We start from the raw sequence: 16,803 nt of genomic DNA on the forward strand, positions 1-16,803 counted from the left end.
TGTCTAATGTGTTACTATGTATAAATTGCCTAATGGTATGGGCTCACCAATGTTTGCAGTGTGGTGATGAAGATGATGATGGTAGTGGCCTGAAAAGGGAGGGAGAGAGAGAAGGAGGTTACAGAAGTTAGGGAGAAGGAAAGAGAGGGAAAAAGATAAAGCCCTCCTGTCCATATATTTGGTCTCATTCCAGAATCTTTTTTTTTTTTTTTCAAGATTTTATTTATTTATTTGACAGAGATCACAAGTAGGCAGAGAGGCAGGCAGAGAGAGAGGGAGAGGCATGCTTCCTGCTGAGCAGAGAGCCAGATGCGGGGCTTGATCTCATGACCCTGGGATCATGACCTGAGCCGAAGGCAGAGGCTTTAAGCCACTGAGCCACCCAGGCATTCTCATTCCAGAATCTTGAGTATTTTTTTAAGTGAAGCACATTCACAGTTTAAGAATTTTAATTAACATCATAATGATTAAACACTAGAAGAGATAGAGCATTGGATATTGTAGATAAGTGATAAATCGCTGAATTCTACTCTTGAAATCAGTATTGCACTGTATGTTAACTAACTAGAATTTAATTAAAAACTTTTAAAAATCATTAGAAGAGATAGCTACAGGTATTATATAAATCATTTCTAATAAATGTTAAAATAAGAGACATGGACATAGCCTACCTAAAACATCTCTGTTGTTCTGTGTCTGCTGCTGCTTCTTCTCCCCCCCCCCTTTTTTTTTCTTCTAGCTCTACACCCACCTGGGGCTTAAACTCAGGGCCATGACAGCCCAGGAGTTGCACGCTCCACCAGCTAAGCCAGACAGGCACCCCTCCTCCTCCTCCTTTTAAGTGATGGCCTGGTATTCTAAGAAGCAGTAGAATACCGTTTAATGAAAGAATATATAAAGAAAAATCTAATTAACATGAAGTAATCCCCATGTCAATAAAATGTTATAATAGATTTTACTGGGATGAGTAGCATCAAATAGTGTCAGAATTTAAAACACTTAAGGTGGGGCGCCTGGGTGGCTCAGTGGGTTAAAGCCTCTGCCTTCGGCTCAGGTCATGATCCCAGGGTCATGAGATCGAGCCCCGCATCGGGCTCTCTGCTCAGCAGGAAGCATGCCTCTCCCTCTCTCTCTGCCTGCCTCCCTGCCTACTTGTGATCTCTCTCTCTGTCAAATAAACAAATAAAATCTTTAAAAAAAAAAAAAAAACACTTAAGGAAATCAAAAAAAGAAAAATATTTCATGCACTGTGTATATCACCAGTGGGGGTGTAATGGCGGATTGGTGACCTATTTATGTGTGGCAACCTGTGCATTTCCAGTGCTGTCCAACACATCATCCTCTGTCCTGCAGGCTGATTATCTAGTTCATCACTCCTTTATATACACCCCTGCCTGTAGGTTACCTCTTTCAGACTACTGGTATCAGAACCCTAGTTGTGCCTATTTCGGAACCAAATCCTAAAGCAGGTAAGTACTGGTTTCCTATCAAGTGTCAGGAGGTTAATACTTAAATCATCCCAGCACAACAGGTGCAATTACACTTCCTTTAAGCTGCATAACTTACGCTGTATAATGTTACCTTAAACACTGATATTTAGAAATTGTATTTCTTTATAGTTAGTGCTTCTGTTTGCTAATCCCTCCTTCCGTAGTTGAAATTAATGGATTCTCGGTGCATTTCCATCATAGAGAAATTTTTGGATTCTATACCTCAGCAGCTCTTTTCCAAATTTATTGACAATCGAAATAAAAATGGGAACTGGCCACAGATTTGAGAGTATGATTAGCAGTAATCACAGAAAGCTGTTAAAAGGTGCTGCAGGCAACATTGTAATTAACAGGGGTCTTTAGTCTGTAGTGATGTACATTTGTGTGATCACGTCCTTGTCATATGCTTTTAACACTTGTATTTATTCATATACTAATTGATCTGTAGTTCACAAGAGGTCTATGAGTCATTAGTGAAAATTAGCAACTTGCTGCTGTGTATACATGACTGACTTACAGAATCACTCCCCCCCCCCGCTTTCCCCCCGCTTTGTCCCCACATTAGATCTTGGACAATCCCGTAATCACGTCCTTGTGTCTATAGCACATATGGACTTTAGTATACTAGATTATTCTACGGTGGATAATCCAGATGTATTTTACAATCATGAATTCTTACTATGTAGCACACATTCAATTCTGTGGATTTTCCTATTCGACATATCCCCTCTACACAAGCACTATAATTTTAAGTACAGGAGGAGAGCTATATTAATACAAGAAAGAATGAATTGCTGTATTTGGCAGTGCAGGGATCCAAGGAGATTAATGATCTTGCCTGCAGCTCTTGTCATACCTTCCCCCACTATCGAAAATTAAATGTCACGTATAACAACTCACTCTCCATTACTTAATTACATGTGGAAAATGTGTACTGTATAAAAACTCCTGGGGCTAGAGGAGGCCAAGTGAAACTGAACCCCATGGAAAGATTTAGTGCTGGCTGTCAAGCCCCACTGAGTCAAAGTGGACTCACCGTAGGAGCCACCATACAGTATCAATTGAACATATGTCTTGTTTTGTAATTAAAAATATAGTGTAGCTCGATATCCTCTGGCCATATCCCTAAAAGATGACATTGACCTGAAATTATTGTGAATGTCAGAGTCATCTGTGGGAGAAGTCCACCTGAAGAAGCAAACTGAATGCCTGTTTTAAAAATCCTTACTGTGCTCTCGAGTCTATCTAAATAAAGAGGGAAGAAGGATTGTGGGAATAAGCAAGAGTTTTACTTCCATAAAGAACTATTTATGCATTTAATCAACAAGTATTTGCTGAGTGCCTCCTTGTGCTGGGGCTGTGGAGTCAGTGATACGAAGAACACAAGCTCCACCTTGAATGAGGAGGCGGAGAGTAAGCAATCTGAACTTTATCCAGGGATAAAGGTGCTATAGGAGAGAGGGGTGCCTGGGTGGCTCAGTGGGTTAAACCTCTGCCTTCGGCTCAGGTCATGATCTCAGGATCATTGAATTGAGCCCCTCATTGGCCTCTCTGCTCATCAGGGAGCCTGCTTCCCCCTCTCTCTGCCTGCCTCTCTGCCTGCTTGTGATCTCTCTCTGTGTGTCAAATAAATAAATAAAATCTTAAAAAAAAAAAAAAAGAACATAGGGGAGACATAAGTAACCTAATCTTTGGAGCCTTCAGGAAGGTATTACAGAGAAAGATGCTGGAGCTTAGACCTGAAGGATGAGGAAACAAAATTGTAGTATGCACAGAAACCCAGAAGTTTCTGGAATTGGATAGTATACCCAATGGATATCTGTATCTGAACATTTACTACCAGGAGAAAAGCAGTCCTGCTTTAGGAAAGTGTCACTGGATGAATACAGCTGTGTACATTGGCCACTTTGAAATCTGTGAGGAAGCATCCTTCTGACTCTTTGGGGTCATTAAAGAAATCTGAGTGCACAATTAAATATCATCCATGGGATATATACCACGTTTTGAGGAAGAGGCCTGTCATTAACATAGAGTTCTTACTGGGAATTGTGGGAGAAAGAAAGTTAGAGACCCTCTTTAATTTCAGGGCTCTTCTGTTCTTTGTTCAGTTGGAGCACGTGGTAGACCTATGGGAGTGTCTCAAGTGCTCTGAAATGTTGACACTTGCTTCATTTTTCAGTACTTGTTTCCTATACTCTCCATATTAAAGAGTAACCTCATTTATTAATCTTCTATTTATAAGTAGAATTTATAAGACTTTTAGTTCAAGGACAAAGTGGAATTGGAGTATTTTGATCTTTTGTCAAGACACTGGAATTTATGCATCCAAATAAGAAGCATCGTTCCCTTGACTGACTGTGTTCGCCTGGGGAAGCTGTGCATTTAATCCAGTGACGATTCCGTTGGGTCGTACATTTCTGGAATCATCTTGAAAGCCTATGGCATACTCTTTTGAATAGCCACGGGAGCCATACGTTTTCCCTTTTTTTGAGGGCGGTTGTACCTAATCCATGTGAAGTGACCCCAAATTTTGCAGGATCATTCCTGAATCCAGTGCATCCGGTGTATTAGGTAAAGTGTTGCTACCAAACTTTCTTTTCTTTTTTTTTTTTTTAAGGATTTTATTTATTTATTTGACAGACAGAGATCACAAGTAGGCAGAGAGGCAGGCAGAGAGAGAGGAGGAAGCAGGTTCCCTGCTGAGCAGAGAGCCCAACGTGGGGCTCGATCCCAGGACCCTGAGATCATGACCTGAGCTGAAGGCAGAGGCTTTACCCACTGAGCCACCCAGGCGCCCCGCTACCAAACTTTCTTGCATGACTTATAAAATATCTTAGAAAATCATTTTTATTTCATGAACAGAATTGGTCGTTTTTTTTCTTTGCTACCCCCCCCCCTTCCTTAACATAGTACCATCTTGGGGGAATGAAGACTGTATTTGTTTGATTTCTTTTAGCACTCAGAAACATCTAGCAGTGTCTGGTTACAGAGATGAAGTGGGCAGTTTTCTCTTCATTTTTGTTTTTTTGTTTTGTTGGCTGGTCGATATTTTTACTCCTATCCTCATAGAATCTCTGTAGCCCTTCTTCTTGAGACACATACACACACACACACACACACACGCACACACAGTGTATGTACTGTGGTGGAATAGTAGAGCCAGAGTATCTAGATGCCTCTCTCCCTTTGTGGAAGCTGAAGGAGCCATGTAGTTCACTGAGGTGTGGCCAGGGGTTGGTCATGTGACCTATGCTTGAGAAATATGGTACTTAGCTTAAAATAGGAAGCAAGTAACATGAGTGATTTTATATGAATGGTATTTATTTATCAAAACACAAGGCCTTAATGGGAGGTTTCTTATATGACTTCATTCTGTTTTCTTGCTTCCTTGTCCTCTGGAGGTCTCTTAGTTTCTGTATGTTCCAAGTCCAATCATGTAGCCTGCCTGTGTTTTGTGAGATCCCAGTATCCCTTTAATAAATTCCCTTTTGCTTTAGTTGGTCCAACTTCATTTCTCTTTCTTGCTGCCAAAGAATCCTAATGAATGGGAAGAGTGATAAAAGTGAGCTATCTGAACAAATCATGCACAACCAGAGTAAGATATTTGGTTCTTTCTGTACATTTTCCTGTCACCTGTAGGCTTTTAACCTTGATTCTGAGAATTTTTTATCCTTCAGACTTATTTAGAAAGCACAAGACCCCTGAGCAAATCTTTGCTGAGGATCTCTAGGATGGTACATTTCTACTGTCAGACCATTCACTGGCTCTTGGCATGAGATTGCTGTGATTATCTCAGAGGAATCAGGCAGGATTCATTCTGGACTTATATACCTGGGGTGGGGGGAAGTCACCTTTCCCCAGAGCATGGCCTTTTGGTGAGGGCTGGATATCTGAACATTAGTCCTTTGCCAGCCAGGATAAGGAGAAGTGGCTAAGGGTATCTACTATATTATCTTTCAGAAAGAACTTCTTAGAGAAATTTATTAGGCTAAGTTATCCCATCCATCCTATGCTCCCCACATCAACCCTTCTGCCAACCTTCATTGCCAAATATTTTATGAGCCACCTTTTCCTCTGCACAACTGGCAATAATCTTTCAGAACTTGCCTGGGGCCACCTTTGTGAAATGTGGGTCTGGATGCTGAGTTACTCCCAACAGCCCTCATTAGTTGTTGGTATTGTTGGGAATGCCAAGTAAATAAATTTCGTGATTCTATCGTTGGTCATTTATTTCAGATTCAGCATATTGCTGTTTTGGTGGTTTCATCCAATTGGAAATTGAAAACTATTCAGTCTGTTCATAGAGTTAGAAATATATCCTGGTATCTCTTCAGGAAGGAGTTTTGCTCCCACTGAAATGTAATGATGTGCTTTGTTTTGTATGTGACTTCTGGTTCATTTATTATCGAGCTTTCCCTGCCAGATGTTAATTCAGTGTCATGTCCCAATTAATATAACAAACATAGAGTTTATTTTTTCTATCCTCAAGTGTCTTACATCACTATATTTAGTATAATCAGAAAGTAATATCTAGACCTATTTAGCTGTGTTCATGTGTTCCTCATTATTCATTGTGTGTGTGTGTGTGTGTGTGTGTGTTTAAACAATATGCGAGGAACTCGATTGTAGTTGTAAGCATTTTAGAACAGGTTTCAAAACAGTGAAATCTACCTACTCCGCTATCTAAGCTGAATTCAGGCACATAACTTCTGTTTTTGATACAGTGCTGTTTTGCTGACAAAAAATAAGATCCTATGGGTTTAGTGAACATGAATTTCCAAATGGCAGGACTGCAACAGTCCAGAAGACAATAATGATATTTAAGTTATAGTCTAAGTATATATTCTCATCAGACGTGCACAATTTTTTTTGGTTTCAGAAAATTTTTTTAAATCGTGAAATCTGTGTTAACATGAAATCTACCATCTTAACCATTTTAAGTGTACCCTTCAGTGACATTAAGAATATTCATGTTGTTGTACAAGCACCACCACTGTCCATCTCCAAATGGATAAAAATCTGTACCTGGTAAAAATAATAATAATAAAAAGAAGAATTCCGGGCGCCTGGGTGGCTCAGTGGGTTGAGCCGCTACCTTCGGCTCAGGTCATGATCCCAGGTCCTGGGTTCGAGCCCCGCATCGGGCTTTCTGCTCGGCAGGGAGCCTGCTTCCTCCTCTCTCTCTGCCTGCCTCTCTGCCTACTTGTGATTTCTCTCTGTCAAATAAATAAATAAAATCTTTAAAAAAAAAAAAAAAAAAGAAGAATTCCTCATTCTCCCTCTCTCCACCCACAGCCTCTGGCAACTATCATTCTACTTTCTGTCTCTAACTATACTAGTACCTTATAAAAATGGAATTATACAGCATTTGTCCTTTTGTTACTGGCTTATTTCATTCACTTTAATGTTTTCAAGGTTCATGCATGTTGTAGGCTGTCAAAATTTTTCTCCTTTTTAATGCTGAATAATGCTCCATTGTTTGTATATACATGTATTTTATCCATTTGCCTGTCAGGGGACACTTGGATTGCTGCTGCCTTTGAATTTTTGTGAGTAGTGCTACTATGAACAGGAGAGTACAGATGACTTCAAGAATCTCTTTGGGATATGTACCTAGAAGTAGAATTGCTAAATCATATAGTTATTCCATTTTTAATTTCCTGAAGAGGCTTTGTACTGTTTTCCATAGCAGCCTACCATGACATCCTACCAGCAGTGGACAAGTGTTCCAGTTTCCTCACAACCTCACCAACACTTGATATTTATGGGGTTTTCGATAGTAGCCATCATCTCGGCTGTGAGGTAGTATCTCACTGTGGTTTTGATTTGCATTTCTCTGCTCATTAGTGATGCTGAGCATCTTTTCATGTGTATATTGGCCATATGTATGTCATCTTCACAGAAATTTATTTTCAACTTTTTTGCCTATTTTTTTTCAAAGATTTTAATTATTTATTTGGCAGAGAGAGATCACAAGTAGGCAGAGAGGCAGGCAGAGGGAGAGGGGGAAGCAGTCTCCCTGCTGACCAGAGAGCCTGATGTGGGGCTCCATCCCAGGACCCCGAGACCATGACCTGAGCCAAAGGCAGAGGCTTAACCCACTGAGCCACCGAGGCGCCCCTTGCCTATTTTTTTTTATCAGTTTATTTTGTTGTTGAATTGTAGGAATTCTCTATATATTCTGGATATTAAGCCCTTATCAGATCTATAATTTGCAAATGTGTTCTGTCATTTCATAGGTTGCCCCTTCACTGTGTTGATTGTGTCCTTTGATGCACAGAAATTTTTCATTTCATTGTAGTCCAGTTTATCTATTTGTTGTTGCTCCTTGTGCTTTTGGTCTCCTATGCAGGGTATCATTGCAAATTCAATGACACAAAGCTTTTCCTCCATGTTTTCTTCTAAGAGTGTTACAGTTTTAAGTCATATGTCTAGGGCTTTGATCCATTTTGAATTAATTTTGAAAGTGGTGTAAGGGAAAGATCCAACTTTATTTTTTTGCATATGGATATCTAGTTTTCCTAGCGCCATTTGTTGAAAAGATCAGCTTCCCTGCCCACCCCCTCCACCCCCATTGAATGATTCTGGCATCCTTGTTGAAAATCATTTGACCAAATATGTGAGAGTTCGTTTCGTGGCTCTCTCTTCTGTTTCATTGGTCTGTACATCTCTCATTATGCCAGTACCACACTGTTTTCATTCTCTAGCTTTGTAGTAAGTTTTGAAATCAGGAAGGGTGAGACCTCCAACTTTGTTTTTCTTTTTCAAGATTGTTTTGGCTGTTCAGGGTCCTTTGAGATTCCGTATGGATTTTAGATGGAACACACTCACTATGAAAGATGTAGAAATGCTCCTTAGATCCCTGACTGTGATAAATGAAAAGTTAAGGCATTCTGCATTCCCATACATATGCCACTGATACATCACATTTTCTTTTCCTCATTCATAAATTGTTGTCATGAGCTCACCGTGCTTTTCTGAAGAATAAGTGTGTTCTTCTCAGAGCCCACTAATCTTTCTTTTACCATACTTTGTCGTGTTCTTTTAGAGGTTATATTGGAGAGAGTATCTCCTATTTATTCTAAGGAAGTAGTCAATAGTTGTTGGATAAATGCTTCAAGTAACATGTTAATGAAATCCTAAGAGATTTACAATATGAATTATGGTTATAACTTTGATGGATGAGCAATAAGGGTATGGGGTTTTATCAACAAATCCCTGTGTATGACATGTATGTGCTTCCAAGATTGCAGTAAAGTATTCCTGGAAGAATAGAATGACGTTACTGAGAAAAGCTATGTAAATAGTTTAGAAATGCAGAGGAAGGAGAGATTACTGTTGGAGAAGTGAGTTCAGCAAAAGCTAATTAATGATACCTGGGTAGATTTACATAGGAAAGGATGAGTCCCAAACTGCATGAACAAACTTAATTCAAGCATTTTGAAGTACTTTCAGATGCTAATAAGACCAGAGAGTTAAATAAGTTCTTGGGGTGCCTGGGCCCCTGGGTGGCTTGGTGGGTTAAGCCTCTGCCTTGGGCTCAGGTCATGACCTCGGGGTCCTGGTCCGGTTGTTTCAGTCCGGTCGGTCGGGGCTCCGGCTCTCTGTTCAGCGGGGAGCCTGCTTCCCACCAACCCTCTGTCTGCCTATTTGCCTACTTGTGATCTCTCTGTATCTCAAACAAATAAATAAAATCTTAAAAATAAATACATACATAAGAAGTCCTTTAAGAACTTCTAAGATATATAAATAAATAATTATATATCAGGCAAAACAAGCACCTATAGGGGGAACTCTGTGATATTGAGTTATTCCGATTGCATTTTCAAGCTTGTCGAAAAGGGGGTGTTTTTCATAATTGAGAAGTGATTTGGATTCACTGAGACATAGAGAAAGCAGAACAAGGAAGTCAGTAAGGTTACTCTTGCTATAGTACAGAAAAAGTGAAAAGTCCATGAATTAGGATGGGGGCTCTGGGACTAGAGAAGAAGAGAGGGAAGAATGAAATTTAGAATGATACCATCCATTTCTTTGGATATAAGGGTTAATGGTTGAATGAGTTAATGATAACGGAGCGCTCTTAGTCCCTGGAAACTTAAGCATCTGAGACTGGACATCATGAAACCATAAAACAGTAAATGTTAACGATTGTTGTTGTGCTGTGGTACTTTGACATTGACCTTATCTTACAACAGTTCTGTTAAAAGATACTATCCCAATTTTCAAGAGTTTATTTATTTGTCAGAGAGAGCACAAGGAGGGGGAGCAGCAGGCAGAGGGAGAACCAGGCTTCCCACTGAGCAGGGAGCCCGATGCAGGACTCAGTCGCAGGACAGTGGGATCATGACCTGAGCCAAAGGCAGGCACTTAACTGATGGAGCCACCCAGGCACCCCACTATCCCAGTTTTATAGGTTAAGAAACCAAGATTTTTTAAAAGTTGCTTGGTATCTTGCTTATATCTTAGTGATAGAATCTGTACCTTTGCCTAGGTCTGCCTCACTCTAGCTTTCTTTCTCCAGAATAGCATAGTTCTCTTACTTTGATATAACAATGAATTAATTTTTTAATTGGGGCATTATTTACACTCAGTGCAATAAACTTGATGTGTTCAGATTGTTATTTTGAGAATACAAAACATACACTTGTGTAACCATCACCCAAAACAAATACATAGAACATTCATTTGTCCCAGAAAGCTGGCTGGTGCTCCTTTCTAGTCGTCCCTCTGGGCCCAAGAGATAACATTTCCTGATTTCTGTCATCATAGATTAGTTTAAGCTGTTCTTGAGCTTCATGTAAATAGAATCAAATAGGATTAATTCTTTTGTGTCTGGTTTCTTTCATTTTACATAATTTTTTTCGAGACTTACCCATGTTGTTATGTGTATCTGTAGTTTGTCCCTTCTGTGACCGAGTAAGATTCCAATCTACGGACATACCATAATTTGTTGGTCCATTTTGCTGTATGTGGACATTTGGGTTGTTTCTAGTTTTTAGCTATTCTGACTACAGTAGAAGCATGACTTTTAAAAATAATTATTATAGAATCAACTTGTATAGAGCATGTTTGAGTCAAGATAAACTCAGTTATGCTTCAGTGAACTTACAGCCAAATCTCAGTGGCTTAAAGCAGCAGGGGTTTATTGCTTCCTCACGTTACATGTCCATCAGGGTTCGGCAAGGGGCCTCGCTGCTCTCCCTGGTCCTTCAGATACCCAAGGCAAGATCTCAACATGTATTTCTGTCATTACCGAGTATTTGGTTCAAATAGTGACTCAACTTTAAAGGAGAAGAAAAGTATAAGCCAGAGGATTTATGAACAGCTCCAATTACTGTCACAGAAGAGTACTGAGGGACTTACACTCTGCTCTATTTTTTACCATGTTACCTGCACTGTCATGTTTGATGAGTATTTTAAAGCACTTTACAGTCATTATATCTATACAAGGACTCGGCAACGAAAATCTGACACTTGGAACTTAAGTATGAAAAGTTGATAGAGTGAACCAACTCAGACCTTTCATGCTTTTTACCCTAAAGAAAATTATGAAAGAGCTTTAAGAGTACATTATGACCCAGTCGAACTTTTGGTTTGGGACTATTGGCTTGGGTATATAAGAGAAGAAGATATATGTGGTTCTGGGAGAGGCTGCTAAAATGGGAAACACTGTAGTGTGGTAGTCAGAAGAGTAGATTTGTTTGTTTGTTTGTTTGTTTGTTTAAGGTTTTATGTACTTATTTGAGAGAGAGCATGAGAAGGGGAAGGGTCAGAAGGGGAAGCAGACTCCCCGCTGAGCAGAGAGCTGGATGCAGGACTCCATCCTGGGACTCCAGGATCTTGACTTGAGCCAAAGGCAGTGGTTTAACCAACTGAGCCACCCAGGCACGTAGAAAAACAGATCTTGAAGCTAGACTGTCAGGTGGGAATCTCAGCTCTGCTATTCATTAGCTTTTTTAGTTTAGTCAGTGTGCTTACCCTCTGTGTAAAATGAAAAAAATAATTGTAATTACCACACAGAGTTAATCTATGAAAAGCATTTAGAACAGTGGTACATGGTAAGAACTCAAATGTTATGTTTCTGGTGACCATGTTTTCCAAATCCAAGAGTTTTATCATGTATTCATTTTCTTTTGCTGTTTAACAAGTTACCATCAATTTAATGGCTCAAAACAACACCCATTTATTAGCTCAAAGCTCTGTAGATCAAAAGTGTGGTACAGTGTAGCTGAGTTCTCTGCTTAGTGTATCACAAGGCAGAAATTGATGTCTTGGCCAAGCTGAGTTCTCATCTGGAGCCTTGGGAAAAAATCAGTTTTCAGGTTCGTCTTAGATGAAGTCCTTTAGTTCCTTGCTGATTCTCAAGTGAGGACTACTCTCTGCTCCTAGAGGCCATTCACATTCATTGTTGTTGTTTAAGATTTTATTTATTTATTTGACAGACAGAAATCACAAGTAGGCAGAGAGAGGAGGAAGCAGGTTCTCCGCGGAGCTGAGAGCCTGATGTGGGGCTGGATCCCAGGACCCTGGGATCATGACCTGAGCTGAAGGCAGAGGCCTTAACCCACTGAGCCACCCAGGCACCCCATTCACATTCATTGTTACATGGCTTCCATAATCCTCAGACCAGCAGTGGTGCTTCTAATCTCTGACTTCCTGTCTCTGACCTCCACGCATTCCTTAGGATTCATGTGAGACAGCCTACTAATTTAGAACATAGGGCACTGAAGCTCTGAGAAGTAAAATCTCCAGATTTGAAGGACCCATGTGATTAGGTCAGGCCAATATGATAATCTTTGTCTTAGAATCAGCCGTGCTGTATAATATAACCTAATCATTGAATTGCAATTGATCCTATTCAGTATGTAAACCAGGGGCAGGAATCTTGGGAACCTTCTTAGAATTCTGCCTAACACCAAGTACCAGTGGATGTATTTTATAACAAAATAAAATTGAAATCAGGTCCTAGAATGTGTAGAATATATAAATATATTCCACAAACAAGAAACTGAACTGGGAGTGTTTCTAGCATCCTTTTGGAGAAAAACTAAATTGACAGTTGCTGTATAGTAATTCCATTATTATAATTGTTTGCTTATTTAGCTATAGTCCTCACTAATTGCTAATATCCTCACTAATTGCTAATATCAGCAGACATGCAGACATGCATTCCTCACTGTGTAGCTATAGTCCTCACTAATTGCTAATATCATCAACACCAGGAATGATGTTTTATTCATCTTTGTACCCATAGTATAAATAATAAATAAACTTATATATATATATATATATATATATATATATATATATATATATATTCAAAACAAAATCAGACTTATATTACTGAGTTTCAGTGAATTAAAGTAAATCCTAGCCAGCTTAAATTAAAAGGAGAATGCATTGTAAGAATACAGGGATGTCTCAGGGACTCTTAAGGAGCCATACAGCTAAGGCTGAAGAAAAGGAGCCAGGATGACTGCTGAGTCATCCTCAGAAGGGACGTCTAAACCCCCTCTTTAGCCTTGAGCATTTCCATTGGTATTATCCAGCTATTACACTCGAGATCTTTGTGTCTGCTCTACATTTTGAGTCCCTGGGAAAGAATCTGATTGGCCCAAACTAAGACAGGTGTTTGCCCCCTACATCCACTGCGGTTGAGGCAGACCATCAATGTTACACAATAGACATTGCTACTCTGGTTCCTTCAGGGAATCACTGTGACCTGTGCAGACCCCCAGGAAATGTCCGTTAAGGTGGCAGATACTCATAGCTGCCTGGCTGAAGGCAGTATACTGTCATTAATTCATTGAAATAGCTTGAGAAACTCAGGGCATAGTTTTGATAGTTCTGCTTCCATATCTTTTTCTTACCTTGTTAAGATCACTTTTATTCAACAGTACTCTCTATCAGGTACTCTGTTGCAGGCTAGGGGGATGCAGAGATAAGATCCCATCCCTGGGCTTGGAGAAGGAGAAAGAAGAGCACAGATGATTTTAATAGAGCATAGCAAATACAATGATACAGGAATATATACATGCAGGGTTCTGTACTCTGGAAAACTATTCCCTTACCCATGGTGGCATCCCATTACCTCTCTCAACAGCTGTTAAAGATAATTATAAAATACCAACAAGCAATTACAATTTCTGATTGTGTCCTGTATGGGGCACCTGGGCCTAAGAAACTTACATTAATTATCCTAGAAAGGAAAGGAAAGTTATGAAGCAAACAGATTTTATTCCTTATGAGAATCATAGGAGAGGAGGGTTGGGAGGGTCCCCAGAAGTCATTCAGGTTAACTGCTTGTTTGAAGTCTAAATGCCTTCTCTCCTTTGGCTTCCCTCTTGCTACTCACTTCTCTTTAAAATTGTCAGATCTTTCCTTGCTTGCTGTGGAGGTGTGTGAACACTCCCTAGTAAGTGGATTATAAAGGATTATGAAATGTAACTTCTTAAAGCAGTTTCCTTCTCTCTATTGAGAGTAATTGTAGGTTTTCTATTTTGTGAGTTTAAAAAAAAAATTAATGTGGAATTTAAAGGCCATTAAAGTCATACTAATTTAGAGAAAACCATTAAATTATGAAGGGATAACTTGGCTGATGTGAAGTAACTTGGTCCAGGTAATCATGACTTCTCACTAAGAATTTATGTGCAGCCATATTTTTAATGCTAGTAACCTTCGAAAGAAGTATGAAAAGCCATCTGCTTAATTACTGCCAAATATACTCAGCCCCATGAGCTCTGAATCTGGAGCAGACAGGTCCCCTTGGCTTTCAGCTCTTAGCTAAAGCTGAGTTCTATTGTGTTATTCAATGAAGGAAAATGAATGCAAAAGGGAATTTCCACTTTGAAAATGCTGTTACTTATCCAAAGGTAACTGATTACTTCTTCCTATATGAGCAAACTGCTAAGGAATGGATTGTACTCCCTGAAAAACAGTAGCCATCTCATAATATAATTAGTGCATGCTCAAGGCATCTGTAATAGTGTCAGAAAAAAACATACATTCTTCATGCACTGTCACTTTTCGGTTTTAGTTTTACCCCCTTTTTGCTTTGGTTTGGCTCATACGCGAGATAATCCAAGACTCTCAGAAGGTTAGAATAAGAAATGGTACCTAGACTTCATGCCTTTATTTATACTCTGCTTCATTCCACAAAGAATTTACATCAGCCTAGAATTCACACAGTTCAATTGAATTCTTGCAGTCCAGTTCATTTAACAACTCTGTTAGGATAGACCATTTGCCAGGCACTGTTTGCCCTAGATAATATGAGAGAGAATAGGAAAGACAAGCCTCCTGTCCTTGGAGTGTTTACCATCTAGGGGAAGGCAGATTGGAAGCACGTGTTCATACAGATCAGTTAGGTAAATTATGAAAGACACAGAACTGCAACCTTTGTATAGGGTGCTATGCACATACAATGGAGCTCCTGGAAGGCTTGCTTCAGGAAACGATGTTTGTGGTCAGCTATGAAGAAGAAATAAGAGCACAAATCAGACAAAGGATTTGAGCAACAGACATGCAGAACAGAAGAGGATAGGGCTAGAAAGTGCCCTGAGGTGGATGGAGTTTAGCTCAGGTGAGAAATGGAAAGAAATCTCAAGTAGCTGGACTGGAGCAAAGTGAGTCAGGAGAAGAGAGAACAAGAGGAAGCCAGAGATGGGGGCTGGGGCAGACCGCTCAAGGCCTTATAGCCTCCCCCAAAATTGTGGACTTGATCCTAAGGGTAATAAGAAGCCATAGGAGGATTTTAAGCAGGGGATAGAAAGATAATCAGATTTATGTAGAAATATAATCAGATTTAAAGCCATAATAACTCTGCTGGGTGAAGAATAGGTTGGAGAAAGGATAAAGACTATATAAGTAGGGAGACTAAATACAGTGCTCTTATATTAACTCTGGTGAGAAATGGTCATAGCTAGGGGCACCAGGGTGAATCAGTTGGTTGGATGTCCAACTGTCAGCCTCAGCTCAGGTCTTGATATCAGGGTCATGAGTTCAAGCCCCATGTTGGGCTTCACACTGGGCATGGAGTCTACTAAAAAAAAAGGAAGAGAGAAAAGGAAGAAAGAAATGATAATAGCTTGCCCTAGGATAGGATGGAAATAAGTGGAAAAACTCAAGATACGTTTTGAAGGTAGAATCAACAAGACTTCTTGATTGGATATACAGTTGAGGGATTAGAGGTTTCAAGAGTGCCTCTTTGGTTCCTGGTTGAATAACTCTGTGAACACTGTTAACATTTACTCAAATGAGGAGGATTGATTATGGAACGTTCCAGTGACTGAGTGGTAATAAGAGATCTATTTTATTTGAGATACTTGTAAGAGACATCCAGTGGAGATATAAAGTAGGAGTTAGAGATCAGATATTAAGCTCAGAAAAAGACCTGGGCTAACTACGTGAATTTGGAAGACATCAATAAAATATAGATGGTCTTTTTACTTAAGGGAGTAATTCACCTGCTTGAGGCTGTTGAACTCAAACCGGAGGAGAAGGATGGGTGGATTATAATAAAGACAGACATTTCAGGTAAAGGCAGTGATAGAATTAAAGCAGCAAAGCAAGAATGACATAGACCAATGGATTTTTTCCAGTGGGTGAGAAGTAAAAAATAAAATGGGGATGGATTTTGAGTGCCCTTCCAAATCAGGGAGTGGCTATCCTGAATATGAATATGGTCATATGGGAAGAGATCTGTGAGGAGTCTTTGGTCTTTGCATACCAGGAAGAAGCATTTTTGTGATCTCCCATGGTTTATACTGTGAAACCTAAAGTCAAACGTCCCATAAATCTTAAGATAATTATATTGGTTTTGCGTCATGAATGAAGAGTAAAGGTTAGATCTCCCATAGAACCACTGCTTATCATTTGCTGGTGGTAATGTCATGGAAATAGGTCCAAATAATTAGAGCTGGTATTCTAGGAATTGTTCTGTGCCTCTGGCCCTGGTGATGAATGTTATCTCCCACCACCTCTGCTTCCATTATGATGAGGAGGCTTCGAATTAACCCACAAAGCATTATCTGTTTGGATCTCGGCTCTCCCCATCCATCACACCTCACAGTGTCCACCCATGGAGTGCCTTTTGTACGCATCCCTTCATTTGGCATCATCCTTCACTTGGCAAAACAAAGTTAGAAGCCAAGTGAGGAGGCCGGGAACCTTTCCAGTTCAAAGAACAAAATGCTCTAGACATTAATGGGCCGAGAGGTTAAACACGGCCATTTGAAAAATTTATACTCCGCAGTGCTGAGAGAGTTGATGTCTTTCCAAAATGATCCCCAGCAGCACCCGACTTACTTAGCAG

General features: G+C 39.9%; 1 protein-coding gene across 1 annotated transcript in view; it reads left to right on the forward strand.

Annotated features, from left to right (window-relative positions):
- LOC111142889 (PATJ, crumbs cell polarity complex component) overlaps window positions 1–16,803 on the forward strand; it is a 372,385-nt gene that overhangs the window by 249,824 nt on the left and 105,758 nt on the right. The window lies entirely within an intron of this gene.

The sequence above is a fragment of the Enhydra lutris genome, unplaced genomic scaffold (assembly GCF_002288905.1).
Source record: "Enhydra lutris kenyoni isolate GAN:26980312 unplaced genomic scaffold, ASM228890v2 scaffoldscaffold9, whole genome shotgun sequence".
NCBI classification, from domain to species: Eukaryota; Metazoa; Chordata; class Mammalia; order Carnivora; family Mustelidae; genus Enhydra; species Enhydra lutris.